This window comes from Bombina bombina, chromosome 7, assembly GCF_027579735.1.
Source record: "Bombina bombina isolate aBomBom1 chromosome 7, aBomBom1.pri, whole genome shotgun sequence".
NCBI lineage: Eukaryota > Metazoa > Chordata > Amphibia > Anura > Bombinatoridae > Bombina > Bombina bombina.
In genome coordinates, this window is record NC_069505.1 from 73,304,339 (window position 1) to 73,317,857 (window position 13,519).

Below are 13,519 nucleotides of genomic sequence, written 5' to 3' on the forward strand. Positions count from 1 at the left end.
TTCCCTAACAGGCCAGGTTTTGAGGATATCTGAACTAGAGCGCAGGTGAAATAATCAGTTGATGAGTAAACGTGGATATTTTACCTGCTCTCATCCAAGGTAATCCTGAAAATCTGACCTGTCAGGGAGGTCTGAGGAAAGGTTTGAAAACCAGTGGTTTTCTAATGATATCTTTAAATGTAATATTCGATTCAAATTTTTCTAATTTGAATATTGCATAATTAAAATCTTGATTTTTTTTTATATAAAATGTTTAATGAAACAAATTTGCAATATTCTTTTAATAATGATTTTGTCTCTTTTTCATTTAATTTAGCACTGTAAATTGAGCAATTTCTCATTTTCAGAACTTTAAATACACCCTGCTAACTTCTTAAGGCTACCTCTGCTACATATGCGTCCCTAATTTGCTTTTTCAGATAACAACTACAAAACAATGTACTTTATTCAAACTTAATGACAGTGGCTAGACTTGTTTTCTGTAAACTAAAGAGCAGATTTGCCCTTCCAAATAAGGTAAATGGTGCGTGGCATTTGACAATTGAAATATAATTGCTGTAAAAAGGATGTTAATTTGTTTTAAAAAGACTTGGCTGATATGTCTGGGATATGTCTGGGTTGGTGGAAGCTGTCCCACATCTATAGAGATAGAAATCCATATAGGCAGTATGTGGCATTTTACAAACGCTACATAGATATTTGCTGTTTATTTGGCAAGGAAGTGACAAACAATCTGAAGATTTTGTAAGATTACTGAATACAAATCAGGTAGGCCTTTCTTTTACACATGAGAGCAATAGGGTCAGGATTAACTATCTGGATATCACTTTGAGCTGCCTACCAGGTGGTAAAAGTGTTACAGAAGTGTATAAAAAAAAAACATAAGTGGCAATACTTTGCTACATGCAATGAGTAACCACCCCAAAAGGGTTTTCTCAGCTGTGGCAAAGGGTCAGTTCACAAGACTCAAAAGGAACTGCTCGGACAGTGACGCCTATTTAAAATGAGAGGACAGGGGGGTGGAGCCAGCAGCCTAGGCAAGCAGTCGCATTTATACTGAGCTCTGGCTATAATTATGAAAGAAAGTGACTTAAAAAAGTTGTACTGCTCTCTTTAAAGGACACATTTATCTGGCATAAGCATTGGAGAGGACAGTGATCCTCTACAACTTCCCTTTAGTGGTGCAAACTTTTACTACGACTGCCATACTACAACACTGCATGCTGAGGCCTATGTGGCACTCCTAGTCCTGAGATTGCTGAAGCCTGCACAGGAAGAATTTCGATGTTTTCTGAGAGTCTGTGACTGTGCTGCAGCTGAGACTAGATTTCTTAGCAGAGACTTGTAGCTAGAGGGACTTTAGAGGCCTACAAAGTACGCACTACTGAACGCTGCTGACCTTTTTGTGCGTCATTGGACCAGCCAGGGACACTGCAATGAATGAGGCCTATTACTCTGCAAGATCGACAAATGCCCGAGAGGTAATTATCTCCTTACTGAAGGATTTGGGCACTCGCTTGGATTGTCATCTGGAGATCTGCAGGGCTACACTGAGGGCTGCGGTCAACTTACCCTCCATTACTGCGCCTCCTGCAGTTCCATCTACTAGAGACGAAGCTATCCTACACACCTGGGGGAGCGTTCTAGGGCCCCAATGCTACTCATCAGCCCTCCTTAACACGCCTCAAGTCCGGAAGAATCAGCAGAGTGAAATTAAAGGGACAGTATACTGTAAAATAGTTTTTCCCTTAATGTGTTTACAATTGCTTTTTTTACCAACTGCAGAGTAAAAAATGTATGAAAATTAGCTTTTTAAGGTTTATTTCTGTAGATTAAAGCTCTGATTTTGTGTTTTGAAGCCACAGCCTAATAAAATAGGTTGAGCTTGTAGGTATAATCAGATCTTATTACTGTATCACATTGTGTACATATACCTGCTTCTTTATCGTATATCTGTCCTTAAAACAATCACTAATACTTTGAGAGAACAATGGAAAATCAACATTTTATTACCTTATCTCTGCTTTATCACACTGGGAGTGTAATTTCTTCTGCTGGCTGTGTTTACAAAGCTTATCTATAGCTGGGACCTGCGGCCACAAACTTTCAGAATAGGTGGGGATACCACATGCTAAATTAACAATTTCAAATGCCAATATAAGGGTAAAGGAGCTACTTGTAAACAATTTAAAACACTCCAGCAGGTAAAGTAGATCATTGGGAACAAATTAAAGGGGAGAAATTTTTTGAGTAAACTGTCCCTTTAAGCATAGCGGTGATCCGAGACAGAGGAAAGGGACATCTGAAGTCCCCCATCTCACTTGTACGACAGATGCTTTGGCAGTAACGGAGAAGATGCGGCAGTCCATGCGGTCATATATATTTGTGAGCACAGCGGAAACATTATGGGACATACCACTGATTTGCAGCACGCAAGTTCTTCCTTCTAGGAAATCTGGAGAGTTAAGTCACGAATGTTGGGAGACTCAGTTCACAATGGTGGCCTAAAAGTAGGGGTGGGATAGGGGATTAACTCTTACTCAAGTGCTGGTACCCTTTGCATATCTGACAATACGCTTTACAAAGTTTTTACAATTGGGGTGCTAAGATGTGATCTAAATGAATAAGATGTTGTTCACTTTTATATGACAGTCAATAACAGTTAATTTTAGTTTATAGCTATTATCTCCACTCTGCAATTGTATATACCCCTCTGAACTATCTGGTGTAAATGTGGTTATATGTATTTCTTTCAACATACTCAAGTGTACATTATACAGGCTGTTCTGTGTTAGCCTTAAGATAGATGCTCTACCTCTTAATCTGATGTTATTCTTACTAGATGTTTAATATTAGCCTATAGATTTTATTTTGTCAGTTATGGGTACTGCTCTTTGTCAATGCGTATTATTAGCCAAGGTTCTTGATAAGTGCACATATTGCTTGTCTTCTTTTTACATGACAGTGAGATTTCTGATAGCCTTCTCTGTGTCATAACTTTTCAATGGGATTACACAAATATGTCCTACTAAGGGAAAATTCCAGCTATTAATATTAAACTTCTAAGCCCTCCATATCCTAGTTATCAAAATGTGATGCATGATCAGAAACACAAACGGAACCCCTTTTGTCACATAGTCACTTATGCCCATGTTTTTGTCTCTTAGAATAAGGGTGCTTCAATTGACCCTAGCGTAATAATTATGGAGTTACCATCCATGACATACACACTCCATGCACAGCGGCTCTGGGCTCATTAGTAACTATCCATACCTTTACTGATGGCTTTATTATATAGTGAGCTTCCGTCTCACTTTATCTAGTTGGACAGGGATATTGCTTTTTTATGGCCCCTCTGTCTCCCTCATTCGGCGAGGGAGATAGGGGATTATTGGAGACAATGTGGAAACTGTCCTGTCATTTCCATCTGTGCATTATGCAACAGCTTTGCTTTACTTATGGTATCTATTTCATTCAAGATAAAACTATTCAGTCATTCAGAGAAGCTTTACTTATTATAAAAAGGAGGTTTCAAAAGGCCAGATTTTGTCATTGATTCATAGCTCCCTACTCCTCTGTTCTCATTGCTACCTACAAGCACCCTTGTTTTAACACTATATTAATGTAATTGCCCCCTCGTAACTCATAACTTATACTGAACCTTTCTCCCCTACGCCACTGTAGCCTATAAGATCCACTATCTCATTAGGAAAATTTGATATATATACGCCCTTTTAAAACCTTTAGCATTATCCCCTCCGCCCCCCCATCGTTTCATTAACACACAATACATTGTTACATTAGAAACTTGACACCTCTTTTTCTCTCTCTTTTAGACCACTACTGAGCGGTGTTTACCCGCTGAAGTTAGTCAAACGGGGTACCCTATTATAGGAGCTAAAGACAGTGGTCTTAGATCTTAACTATCTTTTTTATCATTTCTCTCCTTGAGGGGCTCCCAAATGTTTAAGATGAGGTTGTCAAAAACTTATAGACTATTTTGTGTATTAGAACAATGTTATTACGGTTATGTATCTATGTTAGTTTTTTGACTTATGGTTATCATGTCTATATTTCTGTTGCCTATAACAATTGGTTAAATTTTTGAGCCATCGCATTAACCATTGTTCATAAGCATATAAAGAAGAAAATGAGATTCTCAAAGACTTTTATACTCAACAGCTTTAAATGTGCAAATATATATGGACTTAAATTTCTGCCTACCAAAGTAGAGGAATAAGCCAGTGACCGATAGACACAGTCGACAGATGGATTGGTTACGAATGCTTGACCTGACGGAGGGATTCTTCCATGGGAGGGATAAGGGCGTGAATACTCTTTTTTTTTTTATCAAGGACAGACCTCTAACATACCCCATATTCCTGACAGCATACTAACCCCTAGGACCGGGCAAGCATTGAGTAACACCCTGGCGTGTCGGTGTCCTTGTTCATTTCTATCAAGAGACAAACTGTTTTACAAAATGGCATTATGCCATATGTTTTTTACTGATGACAGGATCACTGGCACAAAGGCTTTCAGATAGGCTGAACATATGACTGTAACCCCCCCCAGATTTAAAGTATACTATATGGTGCTAATAGATATGGTTTGACACATTTTAACAGGGGATTATGGCTAAAACAATCCATAAAGAAAGTACAAGTTAGGTTTGATATAACAAGGAAATAGTAAAAATAAGAAATATTACCTTTAAAATAGAGCAACAGTGACAAACTGCCCAACTGTAGACAACTAAATTTGGTCAAGATAGAATAAGACAAAGAACAGTCTCCCTGTTGGATTTAAAAAAAAATGAAATTATATCTTCTCTGATAATCTGTTATAAGGATTTGAATGGCATTATTCTGGATATCAAATGTTTTTTTTTTATTACAATCAACACGCTAAGCGCATAAAAAAACTTCTCAGTCTTTCCTCTGACCAGGACAGCAGAGCAAGAAAAGTGGTCAGACCTCCTCCCTGCTCCAGCCCCAGTGTCTCCAGGCATCCCCTGCCGCCTGAGAGCCACCCGCAGCCCTTTTGAGCCTCTACAAGTTTACCACAGAGGATCCAAAGTGAACAGTCACCTGTCAACCGCTGGAACAAACAACACAACTCTGCAAAAACCAGTAAACTCTCACCACATACACCCCCCTGCAAGCACTCACGAGCACTCACCCCTAGACCTCACCCCTAGCACTCACTCACTAGAACTCACCCCAGCACTCACCCCTAGCACTCACTCACCAACCCACACCCCTTGCACTCACTCACCAGCCCTCAACCATAGCACTCTCTTAACATCCTTCAACCCTAGCACTCACCCATAACACTCACTCACCAGCCCTTACCCCTAGCACTCACTCACTAACACACACTCACCAGCACTCACCATAGCACACACTCACTACCACTCACTCACCAGCCCTCACCCATAACACTCACTCACCAACACTCACTAGCCCTCACCCATAGCACTCACTCACCAGCCCTCTCCCATAGCACTCACTCACTAGCACTCACCCCTAGCACTCACTCACCCCTAGCACTCACTCACCATACCTCAGACCTGGGGGCCGATGTATCACGGCCAGAATGGGGTTGTATACAGAAACAGGAGTTAAGAAGCAGACTGCTGCTCCTTAACTCGTATGCCTCCTCTGAGGCTGTGGACATCAATTTGCCCAATCTCATACGATCAGTCTGATTGACACCCCCTGCAGATTTGCTGCCAATTGGCCGCTAGCAGGGGGTGTCAATCAGACTGATCATATGAGAAGGTATGTATGAGAAGCTTGTGCAATGATAAATGCCGACAGCTTATGCTGTAGCAGATCATGTCCACCAGACACTTGATAAACCGCCCCCCCCGGTCTACAGATATTTTTCGTCCCGTCCCCTTCACTCTGCTCATGACCTCCTACTCTCCTCCTCTCTTGTTACCTCCTCACATTCCCGTTTACAAGACTTCTCCAGACTGGCTCCCATCTTGGGGAAATCTCTGCCTCGCTCCACAACACTCTCCTCTAGTTTTGAAAGCTTCAAGCACTCCCTAAAGACTCTGTTGTTCAGGGATGCATACAACCTACACTAACCTTTCCTGATACCAGTTCCTCTCCTCCATTTCTATCTCCTTGAACCCCCTTAGCATGTAAGCCTAACAGCCCAACTGTTTGTAGATCATCTTCATAAGAGCTGACTGCATTAGCTCTCTTGGCAGGGCCCTCTACCCATTTGATCCCTATAAATGTTACCTTGTATACCGCCTATGTTTAGAGTGCTACAGAATCTGTTGGCGCTCTACAAATAAATGATAATAATATGTTATTCTATAACAACACAACAGAAATGTTTTTAGGCTCGTTGGGTAGCGCTCGTACTAACCCAAAGAGCGCAAAAAGCCGAACTTAGAATATCACGTGCACATTCATGCATTCCCCAATAGAAGTCAAGAGAGGGGGAAAAAGTAGAAAAAAAACAACAACCCTACTCACACGCAAACATTATCACTCATTCTTATGTGCTCTAACCCAAAATGAAAATATGAATATTTCACATTCCAAGGTTCTTCACGTACAAGAATATGTTCTATTTATTCATAAATACATAATTCTACATACTGTATATTTGATGGCATTTTGGTACTATATATATATATATATATATATATATACCTATGTATGTATGTATGTATATATATATATATATATATATATATATATATATATATATATATATATCACACAGATAAAGTCCAGCACTCACTTACAAGCTCTCAGCTAAGATTAAAAGCAAAAATGAAAGAGTTAGTTACTGCCTGTGACTCTGGGAGCAGTGCAGCTTCCTGAGAGTGCTATTGTGCACCCAGGGCTGTGCATGTTGCAGGGTCATGGGATGTGTACCCAGTCCGGTCTGAGAGTGTAGTCCCCTTCCGTGTTTTGTATATGTCTAGGGTGATTACATGAGCCTGTGCACCCTTCACTTTTTCCCAGTTTGTTGGATTGAGAGCTTGCATTGTGTGGCTGTTTAGGGACTCAGGTTTTGAAAGAGACCTTGACGTGGTACCTGGGCTTATCCCATTTGGCCAGATGCGGTAACTAACTCTTCCATTTTTGCTTTTAATCTTAGCTGAGAGCTTGTAAGTGAGTGCTGGACTTTCTCTGTGTGCTGTATTAATTTGTTTTGTAATTTTCCCTATGGGCCTTGCACCTGTCTGGGGTTAACTGCCTGTGACTCTGGGGACAATGCAGCTTCCCGAGAGTGCTATTGTACACCCAGGGCTGTGCATGTTGCAGGGTCATGGGATGTGTACCCTGTCCGGTCTGAGAGTGTAGTCCCCTTCCGTGTTTTGTATATACTGTATATATATGTATGTATATATATATATATATATATATATATATATATATATACATACATGATTATATGTAGGTATAGATATATAAAGATAGATAAAGGAATATCTATTTAGAAATATCTATTTAGAAATACAGTAAATACATAGTTAAAACCTTTATTTAAAATGAATATTGCATAAATATACTTTTTACATGTTTTCAAAGGGCTCCAGTGCACATATATATATATATATATATATATATATATATATATATATATATATATATATATATATATATATATATATATATATATATATATATATTTATGTGTGTACATATGTATTTATGTGTTTATATGTGTATATATGTCTGTAAAAACATATATAAATACAGGTAGCCCTCAGTTTACGCCGGGGTTAGGTTCCAGAAGGAATGGTTGTAAATTGAAACCGTTGTAAATTGAATCCCAGTTTATAATGTAAGTCAATGGGAAGTGAGGGAGATAGGTTCCAGGCCCCTCTCAAAATTGTCATAAGTAACACCTAATACATTATTTTTAAAGCTTTGAAATGAAGACTTTAAATGCTAAACAGCATTATAAACCTAATAAAATATCACACAACACAGAATATATAATTAAACTAAGTTAAATGAACAAAATCATTTGCTAAACAGCATTATAAACCTAATAAAATAATCACACAACACATACTTCCCTTGCATTTTTCTGCAAACAGTTATTTCTATGCATTCCAATCTGGACTGATTTATAGACAGGAAGATCTTGTTCCTTTGAAATCTGCTCGATAGCTCAGGTCTGGTTAAACTGATTAATTTTAGCTTGCTTGGCTTTACTGCAACATAAGCGGACAGCTCCACCTACTGGCTATTTTAATAAATGCACTGCTTCTCAATGCTTTTCAATAGCAGTCACATGACTGGAAAAAAAGGTTGTTATTCTGAAATGGTGTAAATTGAACCGTTGTAAAACGAGGGCCACCTGTACATAAATATTCATTTATAGAAAATGTATATGTATGTATCTCTATGTTTAAGCCCTTTTGATGTGAGCGATTGCGCTCAAGCGATAACATTTACTTTCAACTCGTAATACCAGTGGCAAGCCCAACAAGCGCAAACACCCGTTATAAACCTCTGATCATTTGGGTGCAAACGTTTGCGCTCCACTCATAATCTGGACCAATGTGTTTAATGTCTGTTAGAACTTTTGAGGTCAGTTTTTATCCAGTATTGAGACATTTTGATAATATTTACAATGCAGATAGTATTCTTATATGTGTACAAGGTATAGCTCATGCACCTACTGTGAAACATGGTGGAGATAGAAAACACTTTTTATATCAATGAGAAGGTCTTTTGGACATTTAACTTATATAGCAGAAGTCCTGAATAAATACATAGGGATTTAGATATAAATGCATTTATACAGCCTAATTTGGTTTCAATAATAATAAGGATGATAGAAAAACAAGTATATTTTCAACTAATGTTTCTAACATTGTGATTGTTTTCCATTGAGTTTTATAATAATTTTAGTATATGAATTGTTACAAATCATATTTTGCACACTAAAGGGTTAATCAGGGCATGTGTGATTTAACACAGGTGTGTTTTATTAATTAAGGCTTTAAATCGCTGTAGTATTTTGTCACTGTTAATAGCAGTGGATAAGGGCAGTCGTCTGAAACACGTCTGAACCGTAGCTGTCAGACCCCATAGGGAGAGTGACTTACAGAAGTGCTGATATCTTTGTGCCTTTTAATTATTGTGCAATAAAGGAAATATATTTTTTTTACCTCTGGGAGCTGTTTGTGCTTTGTCGGAGCAATACAGAACCTAAATTAGATTTATTGTGGAGAAACCCTGCGTAACTGCTGGACATATTCAGCAAATAAGCTGCCTAGTCAAGTTTGTGAGATACATTTTATGTAGGAAAACCTGTGTGTACCAATGCAACTATTTAACTTTGGTTCCTCCACATAAAGTATAAATCCACATTGTAATTATTCATTACAATACATTTGTATAGTTCTGTTTTATTCCATTTTATGATTGGATTCATATGTTGTTTGGGAGTGCATCAGGAAAAATGAAAGCAAGTTTAAAGGGACATTCCAGCCAAAATTGAAATTCACATGGGTTCATTTCTCTTTTGAAAAGAAACCTTTTTGCAATATACATAAATGAGCAATAATGCTTCTACTAAAAGTTATAGCTGTTTCAAGAGTGTATTTAAGTATGTTCCGTGCGCCAGCATTTTAAACACAGCGTTTGCTTAGAGAGTCATATGTTCTTGTATCATCTGGTAATGAGTCATTTTGCTAATTGCAAACATGATAGAGCCCCACTGGTGCTCTGAGCAGCTGCAGTATTTAAAATGCTGGTGCACTGAGAATATCTAGCTATGCCTCTCATGCACATGGAGAGAAAATTGCTAACATTAAAAAAGTAATAACTGTTACTATAAGCATTTTTGACAATATATGTATGTTGTAAATATGTTTCTTTTCACAAATGTAATTCATCTATGAGCATTTACATTTTTACTAGAATGTCCCTTTAAATGGTGACAGAAATATACAAATCTGTGGCGAGATTAAAAAAAATATATATTAGCAATGGGGGTTCTTGAAGTTAAAAAGTTAAACTATTAAAGTGATAGTCTAGTCAAAATTAAACTTTCATGATTTAGATAGAGAATGCAATTTTAAGCAACTTTCTAATTTACTCCTATTAGAATTTTTTCTTTGTTCTTTTGGTATCTTTATTTGATGTAAGCTTAGAAGCCGGCCCATTTTTGGTTCATCACCTGGGTAGCGCTTGCTGATTGGTAGTTACATTTATACACCAATCAGAAAGTGCTACCCAGGTGATGAACCAAAAATGGGCCGGCTCCTAAGCTTACATTATTGCTTTTTTCAACTAAAGATAGCAAGAGAATGAAGAAAAATGTATAATAGGAGTAAATTTGAAAAATGCTTAAATTTGCATGCTCTATCTGAATCATAAAATTTTAATTTTGACTAGATTATTGCTTTAACCCTTTGAGTGCTAACTGCTAAGCACTTTCCCACCTGGGTGCTAAGCACATTTGAGGGTTTTTTAAATTTTACATTTTTTAAAATATTTTTGTTTTACTTTTTTTTCTTTTCTTTTCAGATCCCCAAGACTTATACCGTTGGAAAGGTTAGGCGATTACCTTTCCAACGGTCTGTAGCTGCTTAGATGCCTGCGATACAGGCTTCTAAGCAGCAAGCCCCCTTTCCCTATATTGTCCTTTGTCATTTTTAAATAAAGTTGCGCTGTGACGTCATCACGTCATTACGCATGACGTCACCGCGCAAAATGGAAAGCCCCGGTGATGCCTGTCCCTCTACAGGCAAGATTGCTGGGGTAGGAGCGGGTGAGAGCCCCCAGATCTCCCTCAAGGTGGAAGAGTGCTAGCGACGGCTCTGAGCCGTCGTTAGCACCTGAGTGAGAAACTCTGCGACGGCTCAGAGCCATCGTTAGCACTCAAGGGGTTAAAGCGATAGTCTTGTTTCCTTTAAATAACTTTTAAAAGTGTAAAATATCTTAACACCCTCTGGAGAGAGCATTAACACGATCCTCTTCTTGACAAGTCCCAGCCGCGCTAACAGGAGCCTTAGCGTGCTTGACACCTACGTTTTTGTGCAGGTCCTAAGAGCCGAACGTGCTAAACCCTGTTTTAACACAACCAGGGCTTTGGCAAGAATAGGATAAGGTTAGCGCCCATCCCAGAGCATGTTAAGGGAACTATTTTGCACTTTAAAAGTAAGTATGTAGCTACAGCTGAAGATTTCACCCGTAGCTTCGAAACATTTACATTGTTTTAGCGAAAACAAATGTAAATGTTTAATAAAAATTTCATTTTCATTTTCTTTTATACAAAATGAAAAAACAAATAGTTCAGGGAATGAATATTCGGGGAAACAAATGTCCTCGAATATCCTCTACGAAATTTCTTCCCTGCACATTCCTATTGATTTTGATATTCCTTATGTGTTTAGTGGTTATTTAAAATGTGTTGACAGATACTTACACTGCATAATTATGTGCAAGGACCAAGAAGCTGGCGATCAAGTAAGCGAAGGCTTTAGGCTGAATCAAGTGGGCAGGAAGCAGGGTTAGGTGCGGCTGGGCATAGGGACAGTGGCAAGCAGAGGCATTTTTTACCCTTCACACAATAACCAGCTGAGCAGCAGGGGGACAAATTAACCCCTTATGGTGGAGCCGTTTTCAATACCCATACCCATCCGGATGGAGGGACTAACAGCGTGGTCTTGCGGCTTGTGGCAAGACTTGCCCTATTATAGCAACACAATCCCTTAACGACCAGCGACATACAGGGTACATTGTGATCATTAAGGGGTTAAAAGTGGAAATCAGTAGCAGGTTTAGGCTATTTGCAGATTTTTGGGCTCTTGTTGGAGTCGGATAAAAAAACAATTTTCGCACAAAACATTTTATAGTTTTTTTTTTTAGTTTTTAAAGTATACAAAATAGAAAGCATTAAATATGCTATAATATAATACAACATTGTCATCATGCTGCTATACAAATTGTTATATATATATATATATATATATATATATATATATATATATATATATATATATATATATATATATATATATATATAGAATGCAAAATCAAATTTGAAAGCGGAATGAAAAAAGAAAAGAAAAAATTAAAATGATCAAGTATGCAACCTATATGAAAATATTTTAGTGACTTATAATTCAATTTATAGGTGATTGGAACCTCAAATTACTGGAGTTTTTGATTACGTAGTAGGTGGACCCCCGGCAATTACATTGTTTGTATTGTGTTATTCATCTCATCATTAATGTGTCGATCAGTGACAATTTGTGTTAGGTAGATAGAGATCTCTGATATAATTATTTATTGCCGGTTAGTAACATTATAGCCTTATTTGTGCTGCAGTTAGAGGTATTTTAAATAAACACATAGCAGGTCACGTCAAAATTTAGGAGTAAAAAGATTATAGGCTAGATTATAAGCGGAGCGTTTATTGTGCTAGAAGTAAGATTTGTGCAATAGTCGGGTTGCGCTCGTATTGCGATTTGAAAGCTAGCGGTAACCCGACTATTGCAGAAAAAACACCCAACTCTCACGCAAACACGATCGCATATTTTCATTTGTGTTATTCTGACATGAAAATATGAATATTTCACAATCCAAATTCTGCACATAACAGAATATGTTCTACATATATCTAATGGTCTTTTGGTAAAATATATATATCTATACTTATATATATATAGATGATAAAATATATAAATATACAGATATACAGTATATATATATATATATATATATATATATATATATATATATATATATATAAAGAAATATCTATTTATAAATACATATAACATTTTCTGCTATGTGAAGAACATTGACATGTCAAATATTTACAGTAAATACATAGTTAAAACCTTTATTAAATATGAATATTGCATAAATATGTTTTTACATGTTTTCATCTACTTAAAGGGACACTGAACCCAATGTTTTTCTTTCGTGATTCAGATAGAGCATGCAGTTTTAAGCAACTCTCTAATATACTATTATCAATTTTTCTTCGTTCTCTTGCTATCTTTATTTGAAAAAGAAGGCATCTAAGCTATTTTTTAGATTCAGACCCTGGACAGCACTTGTTTATTGGTGGGTGAATTTATCCAGCAATCAGCAAGAACAACCCAGGTTGTTCACCAAATATGGGCCGGCATCTAAACTTACATTCTTGCATTTCAAATAAAGATACCAAGAGAATGAAGAACATTTGATAAAAGGAGTAAATTAGAAAGTTGTTTAAAATGTCATGCCCTATCTGAATCACTAAATAAAAAATTTGGGTTCAGTGTCCCTTTAATGGCAAAGGGCTCCAAAACACTTTTATATATGTCTTTATATGTATACATATGTATTTATGTGTTCATATCTGTATATATGTCTGTAAATACATATATGCACATATAAATACATATGTATACATGTATAGACATATATAAATAGATACATATCTTTAGAGATGTATTTATATGTATCTCAATGTTAAAGCCATTTGGCTGCCTTTTTGTTTTCTCTAACACCTGAGATATTCTATCATT